Raw genomic sequence first — 16233 nt, forward strand, 5'->3', positions numbered from 1 at the left:
TCACACATAGCGATCTCACTAGCGAGATCGCTGATTTTGTGAGACATCAGCGATCTCACCAGCGAGATCGCTGTGTGTGACGGGGATCAGCAACCAGCCCCCCTGCCGGTTATTGCTGATCGTGCTCGAGCGACCTGAGCCATTTTTCCATCGCTGGTCTCCCGCTGCCCAGCACGCATCGCTGCGTGTGGCAGCGAGAGACCAGCGATCAGCGACACTGGTTTCTAATGTAAATGGGTATCCAGGAGCCGCGGCTCCTGGATACCCGATGTTTACATTAGAATCCAGCGTCGCTGGTCCTGATCGCTTGGGCTGTCTAACGATGTCCCAGCGATCCCATCCATGTCGGATCGTTGGTGGGATCGCTGGGACATCGTTATGTGTGACGGGGACTTATTGCTACTTCTGTAGTCAATACAGAAGTAGGATTTTTAATCCCGGAATTGATGCAAATGGAGCCCCGACCAAGTATTGAGTGCAGTTACTGAACATAATTTAACTTTTTGATGATAGTCTAGCACCTGTACAGTAATTACGTGAATTAAGAAGGAACATTAGGGGAATTATATTATATTATACAAGTAACTGCAGTAATTTCTATAGGACAAATCTAAATGTTCTAAGACTGTATTTGTGTTCAGTACAGTAGAGTAGCTACCAGGGGGGCAGGGGGGGCGGTGGCCCCGGGCCCCGCGCTCTGATGGGGCACACCGAGCTATGCTACTGTAACTGTACCGGCGTGCACAGCGCGCCCATACAGTTACATTCTGTGGCAGAGCTGGGAGAATCAATCTCCCTACTCTGCCGCCCAGCCGCTATGGGCCCCTTTGAAGGCAGTGGGGGGCCCCGGTTCCAGCAGTGCGCCCCCCACCTCACAGCCAGCAATGTCGTCCTGGGCTATTCTGTGCGCACAGGACCTCTGATGAGGTCACAGGACGGGCGGAGTCAGTGGTCACATGATCAGGTGCTTCAGTGGCTGCAGGTCAGGACTCTGCTGTGTTGGTTGTCATGGTGTTGGATGAGGTGAAGTAAGTTTCTGTGTGGGGTCAGGAGGGTTTTACAGGGTGGATGTAGGCGAGCTGTGTGTGTAGAAGGTGTACGGAGCAGAGATATGCATGTTTGAGGTGTACAGAGGAGCGGAGCCGTGTGTGTATGGGGTGAGCGGAGCCGTTTGTGTACAAAGTGTACGCAGCGGAGCCGTTTGTGTACAAGGTGTATGGAGTGGAGCCATGTGTGTACGGGGTGTACGGTGCAGAGTCGTGTGTGCGGCGTGTACGGAGCAGAGCAGTGTGTGTGCGGCGTGTACGTAGCAGAGCCGTGTGTGTGCGAGGTGTACGGAGCGGAGCCGAGTGTGCAAGGTGTACGGAGCGGAGCCGTATGTGTGCAAGGTGTACGGAGTGGAGCCGCGTGTGTACAGCGTGTACGCAGCAGAACCGCGTGTGTACGGGGTGTACGGAGCAGAGCCACGTGTGTACAAGGTGTACGGAGCAGAGCCGCATGTGTACAAGTGCACGGAGCGGAGCCAGGTGTGTACAAGGTGTACGGAGCGGAGCCGTGTGTGTACAGCGTTTACGTAGCAGAGGGGCGTGTGTGCAAGGTGTACGGAGCAGAGGCGCATGTGTACAAGGTGTACGGAACAGAGCCGCATGTGTACAAGGTGTACGGAACAGAGCTGCATGTGTACAAGGTGTACGGAGCAGAGCCGTGTGTGTATAGGGGGTGCAGAGCAGAGCCGTGTGTGTATAGGGGGTATCAGGTGCAGTAATAGGGACACATATGGCAGCAGCGGCTCAGCATTGGGGTATCAGGTGCAGTAATAGGGACACATATGGCAGCAGCGGCTCCGCATTGGGGTATCAGGTGCAGTAATAGGGACACATACAGCAGCAGTGGCTCAGTATTGGGGTATCAGGTGCAGTAATAGGGACACATATGGCAGCAGCGGCTCAGTATTGGGGCATCAGGTGCAGTAATAGGGACACATAAAGCAGCAGCGGCTCAGTATTGGGGTATCAGGTGCAGTAATAGGGACACATACAGCAGCAGCGGCTCCGCATTGGGGTATCAGGTGCAGTAATAGGGACACATACAGCAGCAGCGGCTCCGCATTGGGGCATCAGGTGCAGTAATAAGGACACTTACAGCAGCAGCGGTTCCGGATTGGGGTATCAGGTGCAGTAATAGAGACACATATGGCAGCAGCGGCTCAGTATTGGGGCTTTAGGTGCAGTAATAGGGACACATACAGCAGCAGCGGCTCAGTATTGGGGTATCAGGTGCAGTAATAGGGACAAATATGGCAGCAGCGGCTCAGCATTGGGGTATCAGGTGCAGTAATAGGGACACATACAGCAGCAGCGGCTCAGCATTGGGGTATCAGGTGCAGTAATAGGGACACATGCGGCAGCAGCGGCTCCGCATTGGAGTATCAGGTACAGTAATAGGGGCACATACAGCAGCAGCGGCTCCGCATTGGGGTATCAGGTGCAGTAATAAGGACACATACAGCAGCAGCGTTTTCGGATTGGGGTATCAGGTGCCGTAATAGAGACACATACGGCAGCAGCGGCTCAGTATTGGGGCATCAGGTGCAGTAATAGGGACACATACAGCAGCAGCGGCTCAGTATTGGGGTATCAGGTGCAGTAATAGGGACACATATGGCAGCAGCGGCTCAGCATTGGGATATCAGGTGCAGTAATAGGGACACATACAGCAGCAGCGGCTCAGCATTGGGGTATCAGGTGCAGTAATAGGGACACATACGGCAGCAGAGGCTCAGCATTGGGGTATCATGTGCAGTAATAGGGACACATACAGCAGCAGAGGCTCAGCATAGGGGTATCAGGTGCCGTAATAGGGACACATACGGCAGCAGCGGCTCAGCATTGGGGTATCAGATGCAGTAATAGGGACACATACGGCAGCAGTGGTTCCGCATTGGGGTATCAGGTGCAGTAATAGGGACACATACGGCAGCAGCGGCTCAGCATTGGGGTATCAGGTGCAGTAATAGGGACACATACAGCAGCAGCGGCTCAGCATTGGGGTATCAGGTGCAGTAATAGGGACACATACGGCAGCAGCGGCTCAGCATTGGGGTATCAGGTGCAGTAATAGGGACACATACAGCAGCAGCGGCTCAGCATTGGGGTATCAGGTGCAGTAATAGGGACACATACGGCAGCAGCGGCTCAGCATTGGGGTATCAGGTGCAGTAATAGGGACACATACAGCAGCAGAGGCTCAGCATTGGGGTATCAGGTGCCGTAATAGGGACACATACGGCAGCGGCGGCTCAGCATTGGGGTATCAGGTGCAGTAATAGGGACACATACGGCAGCAGCGACTCAGCATTGGTGTATCAGTAGGATGAGGGGTTTGTGCAGGTTGGGCATACATGATGATGGAGCTGGAATATGAGAAGTGAAACATGTCATTGTTGTATTCTCTGCTGCTGAGTCCTGGCTAGAGGAGTTGTCAGGTCGGTCTGGGCCAGATGGAAAAGACGTGAAAAATGAACGATTCCATCAGAAAGAATGTCAGCTGTAAGACACCAACTATACCTGTGCAGTAATCACATACAGTATGTTTTGTAGGACTGGTATTTACCACTGACCATATTGCGGTAATATCCATGTTGGTCTTTATATAGGGATTATTTTCAGTAACAACGCAGCCATCTACTACATCCACTATTAGGGTGCGTCACCGAGTTGTAATCAAAGTTACCTAGTTAGGGGCCCACTCAGAAGTTTCGCCCCCCCTGAACCAAAACCCTAGCTACGCCTCTGGTTCAGTATTTGTAGTATATATCAATATGGAACAGATTTTGGGAACTGGCCGGTCCAGCTGAGGTTGCATTGACTTATATACGGCTCATTGCACAAGAGGAAATATATGTACACTCCTAAATAATGACATGGCAACCCCAAGAAGGAAAAATTGTGGCATTATGGAAATCACAGATTCAATAGACATGATAAATGTATGCAAATTATGAAAAATGTAAAAAAAAACCTTTCAAAACATCTACTTCCAATTACTGGCACTAGAGTTTAAGTCCTTACATCTATTTTACTATCTAATTTATTGAGCGCCATGCACAGAAATACATTGTCTAACACAACTAGATTTACAAGTGATGGAGGCCTCTCGTATGAGAGGATGGAAACGTTGGGCTTATTTATCTTGGAAAAAATTTGCCTCAGGGGGGATCTCATTTATATGTATAAATATATGTGTGGTCAGTACAAAGGACTGGTGCATGACTTATTGCTTACAAAAACAACCATACTAAGGACCAGGGTCACTCATTATGGGTGGAAGAAAAGCCATTCCAGCAGCTAAATAGGGAAAGGTTCTTTACAGTCAGAGCAGTCAGACTGTGGAATGTCCGACCACAAGCGGTTAAAAAAACATTTTTCCCACAACAAATGGAATTGTGGATGATAAATAATCTAGAAATAGAGAATGTATAACTGGTAGAGAAAGGGTGAACTGGATGGGACCCAAGTCTTTTTTGTAACTGCCGTATGTAATATGACTTGACTTTTATTAATGAGATTATTATGGTTGCCTCAAGAATGTTCTGCAATGCACAAATCATCAGGATCCGCTTCTGGCAGCTACTTTGCAATTACCGACCAATAATGTCCTAGATGTGCTCAGTGGGAGATGTCTGGAGACGCTGCAGACCACTGTAGAACGTTTAGGCCACGAAAGCATGGCCAACATGCAGATTAGCTTCGCAGTGTTGAAAATCAGCTCCTGAAACATTTTGTAGAAATGGCTGTACCACTGGTACAACCACCAAATCAATGTAAGGCAGGAAGATTAGAGTACCTTGAATGGACTGTGTGACATATCCACATGAAGCCTTTGCAAGGGAACATCACTCCAATTCTACTCATGGAATTATAACCTGTCATCCCCACATACCTCCAAACTAATTTCACAATATCTCCCCACACATAATCCCCGGTCCTCCCACAACCCCCTTCTTTCCTCCACACTTATACATTCGTTATACATTGTACATTCTATGCCCCAACACATCTGATTATCTGCCACACTCGGAACTTTCATATGGAGCATGAAAACCAATGTCTTCAAGAAAGCTTCCAGCTTGCAATGAGCCCGGTGCCACCTCACCACCACTGGAGCTGCCGCAACCCACAGACCTACTGTCACCTTCCCCATCATCCTGTAGACTGTAAGCCCACGAGGGCAGGGTGCTCTTCCCACTGTACCAGTCTGTCATTGCTAGCTTGTTAACTGTAATTTATATCAGTATTTTGTATGTAACCCCTTCTAATGTACAGCACCATGGAATCAACAGTGTTAGACCCACTGGTCTTCATCCCAAGTACATTTACAGTTCAGCGTTACACTGATTTGGTCATGATACCACTTCTTCCATGTTTATTGCACAAAGCTTAGGTTTACCTGCAGTGACCTGCAGTGACCAGAATTTAGAAGCTGAATCCTTGGAGGAGCCAACGAAGATGTCCAGTCTTCACTTAATCCTAAATTTACTTGTAGTTCTCTAAGTTATTACTGCACATTTTGTTAAATGATATGGTCAACTCAGCTTCTCTGCATGTCCCAGTATTTCAGTTTCTTGTACAGGTACAGTAACCCATGTTATTTTTGTAAAAAAAAAATTATCTATGCAATTCATCTCCATTTTACTTAGCTCCAGACCGTTGTTTCAGAACTGGAAAACTCATCTAGCGGCATATTGAATACTTTTGCTCTTGTGCATACATTGTTTGAATCTGAAAGCCTTGTTTAGTGTCTGCCAAAACTCAGTAGGTTGTGTAAATGTTTTGAGATTAATCGCACCCCAGGGAACTGTCCATTATCCACTGGTTATTTTGGCCACTGGAATGATGTTACTGGAACACTTACTTTTCCATCTGGAAGAACTGGCTCTTGGCCAGAGGATTTCATTACATAAAGGGCGGATGAGTGAAAAAATAGTGAGCATGACAAGTTCATGTTAGGTTCGTTGTGTAGTATAGTCCCATAGTTCGGACATGCATCTTTATATTGATCTGTTACCAATACCATGCACTCAAATACAGTTCCCCTTCACTGCTCTTGGAGCGCCCCAAGGGTCTTCGCCAGGTCGGCGGGGTACTCAGAGCCGGGCCCGGTGGATTTCAATGGGAGTTGTCACGGTAGCTGTGACCCGGTCCGTGACCCTGGGCGTCCATTGTAAAAGGGGAATGTTGAGTATGTGAATGATGATTAAAGTTTATTAGTGAATGATTCGTGACGCCACCTGTGGTGTTCGGCAATGAAGATGTTAAGCCGTCGCTGCAGACAGATCCTCTGGGACTGATGGTGTGGTGCAGCAATGGTGTTAGGGCAGTAGTCCCAGGGCAGTGTAGGTGAAGAGATAGGGAGGAGACGTAGATGGTGCGGTGTCAGGCACAGCGATGGAGCATTGCTGAGTGTGTTGGCGCAGGAATAAGTGGAGGACAACAGGGCATGTAGTTCCAAAGCTTTACTCACAGTCTGTGATGCATACAGGTGCCCGCCTCGGTGCAGTGTCCTCCGGGTCAGGGGCTCAGCCAACTACCAGGCAAGATGAAGTACTCTGTTCCAACACTCTGCCAACATATGTGCCTTTTCTGAACGTCTCCCTTTTGCGCCTATAGTGAAGTACTCTCAGTACTGAGTTACACTGGAGTTCCTCCTGTCAAATGTTCCTATGAACTCTACTTGTACAGCAGACAGCTGTAGCCTGCTTCGGGGACTCCTTGCTACCAAGTCCCGGCTCACTATCGTTGCTGTTGTGTCCCCAAGTCTTGAGTGGGAATAAAGTGGTGACAACTTCTATTCCTCCGGTGTCTGCTGCAGGACCATTAGTATCCATACAATCTCGGGGACCGGACCTCGGCCTTGCGCTGTGAACTTAGGAAGGGTTCTGCTCTAACCCTGCTCCTTAGTCCTCCTCTCCTCACGTTCCATACTAATCCTTCCTTCTTATGGAGAGAGTCAGGCTTTCCATCAATGTCTCTTTCCTGTGCCAGCGGACCAAGGTCACTGAGGTCGGCTGCAGCACTTCCTTCATCCATCCCACTCAGGGGATCTTCACTGCTCCACTGACTCTGTCAGAATGACTAAATCCTAAACTCTTCCCGCTCTTTTGGTGCAGACTAAACTCCACCCGCCTCCCAGCACGCTTCGTGTTCCAAGCAGGGAGCCACCAAAGGGTGCTTTGCTACACTACTATGTTGTGTGGGATGCAGCTGTTGGAGTGTGGTCAGGTGTATCCACCTTACCTGGATGGTGGGGTACCACACCTCAGGAGGAGGTGCAGTACCTCTGTGGCGACTGAACCCTCACAGTACATCCGCGGGCTGCAAGTGAAACAAAGTTAGACAAAACAAAGGGACATACAAAAATTTTTGAATGCTAATAAACAATTCTTATCTAAACTTCCCAATGTGGGAGGCACTCACTCTTGAACGTTGCAGAACAATTTAACAGACTATCTAGAATTACCTAATTTTAAAGTGCTATGAAAGTAAACTTACTACCAGTTCAAGTCAACACATTTTCCTTCTCTTTATCTTTCACATTTTCTTTTACTGTCTCTGTTAGACATGGGTGACAACCGCTGATGCCTGGTTCGTCACCTACATTCAATCTTTATTCAACATTATCAAATTCTGTAAAATATCCATTCCTAATCAAATACCTAAATACTACTATCAGTAAGCGCTCTATAAAATCTATCAATCTTTTTATAAGACACATCACACAATACTTCACATTAAGACATCAATAATTCTTACACGTGCTGGACACCACTCCCAGCCGGGATTTCTTGCAATGTCCTTGGATTGGAGCTATGCTCCATGCTGAGGTAGTTCTTATTCATAAAAGATCTATGTAAAACCAAGAAAGAGCACCTAAAGAGGTGCAACTATATACAACACAGTTTGTGGATCATTCATTGTCCATGATCTCTGCAGTTCAATGAAAAATATGCTGCCAACGCAACTAGGCAAAAACTTGTAAAACTAAAGAAAACATGATAACAAAAAAAAGGCACAATGGTGCAAATACCCTCCTGGGTTCTATATTGGGGATCCCCTCCTGGGGTAGTGGAAGCTGGTCTCTTTGGCTGCTTCCAGGGGAGAACTGAAGGGCTTCCTTTTCTTGTTGATTGTCCACAAATTGTAAGTATTCCTTCTCCCAAGGGGTTAAGTTGGTGGCTGCCGATGCAGATGGAATGGCAACGGGAGTAACTGCTGTCTGTGAGGGTAGCATTTCAGCTGCTGCTGGTGGTAGCTCTGCTGCTACTGATTCTGCAGGAGTTGCAGCTGGTACCGAAGGATATTGTTCCCCAGTTTCAGGTGGTACCACAGTTAGCACTGTTTCTGTAGTTTTTGGCCTAACGTCTGGTGGCACCAATATCTGTGGCCGCTCGTAAGGTGAAAGGCGTGGGTTCAGATTCTGCGGCAAAGGGAACCCGTGATGCAAATTAATATCCGTCTGCGGTTCAGTCTCTTCCACCAAACCCACAAGATGCCGAATGGGACGTGCCTGCTCCAGCCTCACTCTTCTCAGCAGGGATTTCTTCCACTTCCCCATCGCAATCAACTTAGTGCCTCTAAATTGAGAGCATAGCTCTTCCAATTGTCCCATGTGGAATTCGAGCATGCTGGCTGCAGTGCGTGAAAACTCAAGGGGTAACCCGTTGACAGGGGTGGTGGTCATACCTGGAGCTTCCCGGTGGTGTTGTGTCTGCTCCGGTTCGGGCATCGGGCGGCAGTCAGTGGCAGCGGTGGTGACTTGTGCTGCCCGGTCAGAGGCGGGAGAAGGTGGTGGACCCGATGGCATCTCCGGGCTCGCAGGGTCCTGCAGCAGGAGTCCAGCTTCTTCCTGCTCGGCTCTCGGGCCCTCCGGTACCTCCTCCGTGCAGGCGGCGCTCAGTGGCCGTTGCAGCAGGGAGATGGTGACAGGAGCTGCCGATGGCATCGCAGCGGCCTCAGGTTCCGCAAGTGCTGCAGGAGGGAGGACCAGGGCATCCTCGGTGGGTACCAGTGGTGCAGGTACCGCGGGCGTAGGTACTGGTGATATAACAGCGGCGGCGGGTACCAATGGTGAGGGCACCAGTGATGAAGGTACCGATGGTTTAGGCCCCTCCTGTGCACGCTGCAGTTCAGAGTCCAGAGAGCCTCCTGTCTCAGCTGCAGGCGGTGTGTCAGCTGGGCAATCTTGTCCTCCAGCTGCTGGCGGTCCATCATGGAAGCAAGGTCGGAGCCTTCAGCCATTGCGCCGGGGAAGTTCAGCTCAACCTCCTCGCGCTCTTCGGGCCTCCTTCCTTCTTCCAATATTGTGTTCTCGCTCTCTTCCTCCTTCCCGGGCTCTTTTCCCGACACCGGCTCTCGCTCCTCCTTCTGGGGGCGGAGTCTTCTTCCTACTCCTCCATACCAGGCCAGTATACGAACCCCCCGGGGGGTGGGCCATGTTGCAGTTGCATTGAAGTTCAGGCAGGGGAGGCCCAGGACAGTTTGCGGTCTTTTCTTAGGACCACCCATGTTCTCACGCCCTTCTTCACCGTGCCGGCGGCCATTTTGAGAGTCCATTTTACAGTCTATCAATTTGGTTGTTCTGCACATTTTCAGCAATGTCTAAGTCCAATAACATTCAGGCACACAGAACCCAGTGGCACTGGGCCTCGTCATCCTGTTCGTGACACCAGAAAATGGAGCGCCCCCAGGGTCTTCGCCAGGTCAGCGGGGTACTCAGAGCCGGGCCTGGTGTATTTCAATGGGAGTTGTCACGGTAGCTGTGACCTGGTCCATGGCCCTGGGCGTTCATTGTAAAAGGGGAATGTTGAGTATGTGAATGATGATTAAAGTTCTCTGTGGCGACTGAACCCTCAGGGGCGCCACACTCTCCTGCAAAGATCCGATGCTAAGAGACCCTATATCAGACAGCTGTTGTGAAAACATACGGAAACCAACGGAATACAAAATACATAGTCCTACTTCAAGGATGCTCTCAGAAATATCATAGAAAATGCATGAAGACCACAGAGAGTTTCAATATCCTAACAATAGTATGGATATACTGCAAAACATATTTAGTTATTAATTAGCAAAGACAAATTCTGTAAAGTTACAAACTGTCTTTATTAGATTTCAAAAATACAACACACGTGGCATGATAGGAAATTGAATCCAAAACTAGAAGTCAATTTGTATTAAAAGGACAGGCGGGCAACATTATAACCATGAAAAGCAATGGGGGCATCAATGTGAACAAATGGGGAAAACCATAGACATGCAAAGCAAAGTAGTGTTCAATAATAAAGTGCATAGTGCGTAACATATAATTACATATACAGCAATGCATGTCCTGTGGTACCACCACAGGTCACAGGGGGAAAAAGAGCACAGAATAGTCATTACATATTTCCAAACACAATATATGGACCACCCATATGATACATCAGCCCCAAATAATGGATAGTGGCCTGTAAGTATCCACAAAAACATTAGAAGCAGTAGCACCACATTTTCTTACCCATGTTGATACCCAACCAGTGCGCAGGTGCCCTGACGCGTGTTTCGTTGTTGCTTCCTCAGTGGGCAGTGACGATCAGCCATTGGAACTCCTGTGGTTTTACAGTGTGTTAATTGGGCACAAGGTTTCTACAGGTGAATCTTGCAAAATATGTGTTTCATTGAAATCACAAAACTATGTAAAAAAGAGCTTATGCAGTTTTTCAGATGCATTCTTAAAGTTGGTTTTAACTGCAGCTCAACCACTATGTATGAATATACCCTAAGAGTAAAAAAGAGGATGTATTTAGACAAACCATAAGCAAATTACCTCTTCAGAGAGGAAAAGGACTAGAACTCTAGTGCCACCTTTTAGAAGTAGCAATCCTAAAAGTATAATAGACAATTTAATGAGCCTTACTACATAACTAAAGCCCCCGTCACACATAACGATGTCCCAGCAATCCCACCAATGATCCGACATGGATGGGATCACTGGGACATCGTTAGGCTGATCGCTGGTGAGCTGTCACATAGACAGCCCCTCCAGTGATCAGTACCATTGACGCTGGTCGCTGGTTTCTAATGTGAACGTCAGGTATCCAGGAGCCGCGGCGCCTGGATACCCGCTGTTTACCTTGGAAACCGGAGTACACGCTGGTTTCCAAGGTAAGCATCGGGTTTCTAGGAGCCGTGCGACTCCTGGATACCCGCTGTTTACCTTGGAAACCAGCATGTACGCCGGTTTCCAAGGTAAACAGCGGGTATCCAGGAGCCGCGGCTCCTGGATACCCGACGTTTACATTAGAAACCAGCGTCCAGTGTCGCTGATCTCTCGCTGCCACACGCAGCTATGCGTACTGGGCAGCAGGAGACCAGCGATGGAAAAACGTCCCAGGCCGCTCGAGCACAATCAGCGATAACCGGCAGGGGGGCCGGTCGCTGATCCCAATCACACACAGCGATCTCGCTGGCAAGATCGCTGATGTGTCACAAAATCGAGCGAGATTGCTGTGTGTGACGGGGGCCCTTAGGATAAAAGCCAAACCTGAATCTCAATTTGCAGACAATGTGTTTCAGGGTACTGCTCCTCATCAGTGCAAAAGTGTGAGATCTGGTTTGACTAAGTGAGTAGGCGTCTCACCAGTATCCAAGGGTTAACGTTTTTCCTTGTGGAGACTGACATGCCAAGCCTGGCATGCCAATGTGAGGAGATTTTTAAGCCTTGCAATGCTATTCTACAAAATTAAATATGCAAATTACCTCTTCAGAGAGGAAGAGGACTAGCGCTATAAGCAACCTTTAACAAGCCAGGAGTGGGTGAAAAATGCAGAAGCGGTGACGTGATTCTGTTATACTTTTCATCTGATTGTTCTACTACTGGTTTTGGCTTGCAAATACTGAAGTGAAATACTGACCAAATACTGAATGTGTGAACGAGCCTTAGGCTAGGGTCACATGAGTGTGTATTCTTTCTTCTGACAGAATCGGAATATTTGACAAATCATACAAATCAGAGTTTGATCATAGTGTGATCCGATTCACTTGGATGAGAAGATGGAGAAAAAAAATTCTCCATTTTCTCCATTATGTCAGTCCGTGAAAATCAGACTGACCTAGGAAAAAAATCGGACATGTGCCAAGTCCCATAGACTAACATCGGTTCAATTGTGATCTGATGTTTTGTCGGATCCTACTGGGACCGATAATACTACAGTCATGTGCATGGGCCCTTAGGCTGTGTCCAGACAGCTGTAATTTGTCAGTGTGCTGTCCTTGTGCACAACCGACAGCTCAATGTCCCAATAATAACCTATGTGCTGTTACCACCAGGGATTTTCCACATAACTGCTGGTCCATGTGAAAGACACTACAACATGCACTAGTCTTGCCCTTTTAAGGACCAGACTAAAGGCTCATTCAGATGTCTGTGATTCTTCTGGTATGCAAAAGACAGTCTGAGTTTTATCAGTGTTTTGATCTGACTTTCATCAGAGTTTGGTCAGTGTGTCAGAGATTCATCAGTTTTTCCCTGATGAAAAAAAGAGTGATGGAGATTCTTCTCCTATCACATAGTCTGTGAGAAATGAACAACTTATGGATGGCACCTGAATACTGTCTGCGCCGAGAAGAGTATACCGTGACGTGGTGGAGTGACTTCGTATACATTTTTTGCAAAAAACGTATCAACTAAATACCCTGTTTTTGTTATCATCTTTTACCAGCACTTGCTGTTTATTGTTATATATATTTTACAACAGCGTATTCATGCACGTTTGTCATGCTGTGTGTTTTTTCTGTGTCTCAGTCTTTGGGTGGTGTGAACATTGTCTTATTGACCTGTTCACTCTTGTGCATGTCCCATGTGTTTTTAATTTATTAATTTCTTGCTCATGCAAGCTTTGGGAGATCCCCGCCTCTCTCTTGTGGGACTTGCACATGAAGAGCCATTTTGCCCAGCGTGCCCATACCGGGCAGCTCCTTTCTGAATCCTGCTCACGTAGGTATTGTTCACATGATCAGGTTTAAATACATTAGATAGGACTGCTCCGAGAAGGGTATACCGTGACGTGGTGCAGTGGCTTCGTATACATTATTTGCAAAAAAAGTATCAACTAATTACCCTGTTTTTGTTATCATCTTTTACCAGCACTTGCTCCTTATTGTAACATATATTTTACTACAGAGTATTCATGCACGTTTGTAATACTGTGTGTTTTTTCTGTGTCTCAGTCTTTGGGTGGTGTGACCATTGTCTTATTGACCTGTTCATTCTTGTGCATGTCCCATATGTTTTTAATTTAAAATCAAGCATGTCTATTTTGTGTGGACAACTCTAGCTGCAAAAATGCATGTAAACAGATCCAAAGACTGTAACAAGTACAAGATCATTCTGTGAGAAACATATATTAAATAGAACCCGAAAGAGAAAGACTTATGTCTGAATAACCCCTAATATTGGTCAAAAGTAGGCACGGTGCAAGTTGTACATGGGTATACCTGACAGATCATTGGCTGTGTGTTACAGCCAGGACCTGCCTCCAGGGCTGCCATTAGGAATTTTGTGGCACCATTCTGGCAAAATTTTCGGGGCGCCCTTGAGACTCTGCCCAGGCTCCACCCCTCGAGCTGTCCACAGCCGCCACCACGACAAAGTAGACTCTTTTTGCCGAGCTTTACTCTACTGTATCCCATTAATCATTTGTTAAAATATCCAATACAATTTAGGTATATTTTTATTTATTTTTCAATTTTTAAAATGACCAATAATATCACATACAAGGGACAAATTCCAATGCACCATGTTCAGATCACATACTACCACCATATGGTGACCAATAACACCACATACAAGAAACAAATACCACTAGACCATGTCCAGACCACATATTACCACCACATAGTGACCAAATAATAGCATATACAAGGAACAAATACCACCACACTATGACCAGACCACATATTACCACCACATACTGACCAAATAATAGCACATACAAGGAAAAAATACTGCCACATCAAGGCCGGACAACATATTATCACCCCATAGTGACTGAATACTACAGTATTGATCATTAATTTAAAAAAAAACATAATACTAATGTCACCATAAGTGCCATTATACAGAGGAAATCTGCACTTAGTATGCAGTGTCTGTGAACAGGTAATACAGTGGTTACTGGTGACATTATACACAGGAGCTCTGTATACAGTATCAGTGTACAGGTAATACAGTGATCAACAATGACATTATACACACAAGTGCTGTATATATTGTACAGGTTATACAGTGATCAATGACATTATACACAGGAGCTCTGTATTGTTAGAATCTGTTCAGTTTGTGACTATCCGCCTTTTTCTTGTAGTGTTCTGGCTGCTGGTCTTTTTCCCCTGGTGCTGGGTTTGCCTTTGGTCAGGTGATTGTATCGCCCTTTATTAACCTGCACCTGTCTCCCATTCCTTGCTGGACAACAGTGTTAATCCACTTGAAGTCTGGCTTGGAGCCTTGCTTTGCCTTCTGTGTGTTTATTTAGTGCAGTTCTGAGACCTCTGGTTCTGCCAGTCTTAGTTTCTGTTTGCAGTTTGTTTCTGCAGCCTTCTCTGCATTTCTACTAGGAGGTGAACCGTTTTTGTACCTAGTCCTTAGATCTTTCAGGGACCCCCCTTCCCCCTATCTATAGGTCTTCGCTGAGATTAACCTAGGATCGTCGGTGGGTCTATTCTTAAGGAATGGGTCACCCACTCCATCGTAGGGTATCAGCCTTGTCGCAGTGCAGGGTCAGTTTTCCCCCATCTTACCCTAGTCCTGTGCTGAAGTACCGTAACATGTATATTGTGTCAGTGTAAAGGTAATACAGTGATCGCTGGTGACATTGTACACAGGACTGCTGTATATAGTATACAGTGAATAGTGTCAGTGTACACTTAAAACACTGACTCACCAGTGATGTCTCTAGGTGAAGTCCTTCATCTTCACTTTTCATCTTCATACAGCACAGACCGCCATCACTTCTTTCAGCAAGGGCTCGTCTTTGCAGGAAATAATACAGTTATCTACAGCACCGCTTGCAGAACACATTACTTATTGTTTTCCCAACTTCTACACTACACCAGATGAAGAAAAAAAGGCGATAAAGTGTCGCTCTGCAGAGTAGCAGTACCGCCCACCTTCATTTAAAATAGTATACCTGCATAGTATTACTGCAGTAATAATATCCCTTAATTAGCCCCTATGAAAATAATATCCCCCATCCTGGCCCCCATGTGTCTCATTCCTGGCTCTAGCCATATGTTCTTCCTTACTGCCCTCATGAGTATCCATTCTGCCCATGTGATGTCTCATCCTGCCCCATCTGTCCTATGATCCTGCCCCATCTGTACAATGATCCTGCCCCATCTGTCCCATGATCCTGCCCCATCTGTCCCATGATCCTGCCCCATCTGCCCCATGATCCTGACCATTCTGTCTCCATCATACCCATCCTGCCCCATAACACTGCACCATGTGTCTCCATCCTGCCCCATGTTTCCATCCTGCCCCATGATCCTGCACCATGTATCTCTATCCTGCCCCATCTGCCTCCATCCTGTCCCATTTTCCTTCCCATCTGTTTCCATCCTGCCCCATCTGTCTCCATCCTACCCCATATTCCTGCCCCGTGTCTCCATCCTGCCCCGTATCTCTATCCTGCCCCCCGTGTCTCCATCCTGCCCCCATGTCTCCATCTTGCCCCGTGTCTCCATCCTGCCCCCTGTGTCTACATTCTGCCCCTGTCTCCATTCTGCCCATGTCTGCCATCCTGCCCCCATGTCTCCATCCTGCCCATGTCTCTGTCCTGCCACCGTGTCTCCATCCTGACCCGTGTCTCCATCCTGCCCCCTGTGTCTCCATTCTGCCCCGGGCTTGTCCCTTTCAATAAAAATAAAAAAACACTTTCTCCTTACCTGCGTCTTGGACGTAGGTTCAGTTACTACATCGGCAGAAGCCTGCTGATGGGGCCCGATGACCAGAACAGACGGGACCCGATGTGGTCCTCCTTCTCTGTTCATTGGGCCTCATACGCCAGTCAGGGAGGTAATGCCCTGATGGCGGCCCTGCCTGCCTCTACCAATCACGGGCGGAGCAAGTCTCCCCACACCATTATTAACCAGTGAAATGCTGTTATCAATCTCTGACAGTGGCATTTAACATGCATCG

At 47.4% G+C, this 16233-nt stretch overlaps 1 pseudogene; it reads right to left on the minus strand.

Annotated features, from left to right (window-relative positions):
* The window catches only part of LOC141053051 (WD repeat-containing protein 18-like), a 57807-nt pseudogene extending 48807 nt beyond the window's left edge, over nucleotides 1-9000 (minus strand).
* Between the last annotated feature and the right edge of the window lie 7233 nt (nucleotides 9001-16233).

The sequence above is a fragment of the Dendrobates tinctorius genome, unplaced genomic scaffold (genome assembly GCF_039654945.1).
Source record: "Dendrobates tinctorius isolate UK_male_01 unplaced genomic scaffold, ASM3965494v1 ptg000165l, whole genome shotgun sequence".
Classification (NCBI taxonomy): Eukaryota; Metazoa; Chordata; class Amphibia; order Anura; family Dendrobatidae; genus Dendrobates; species Dendrobates tinctorius.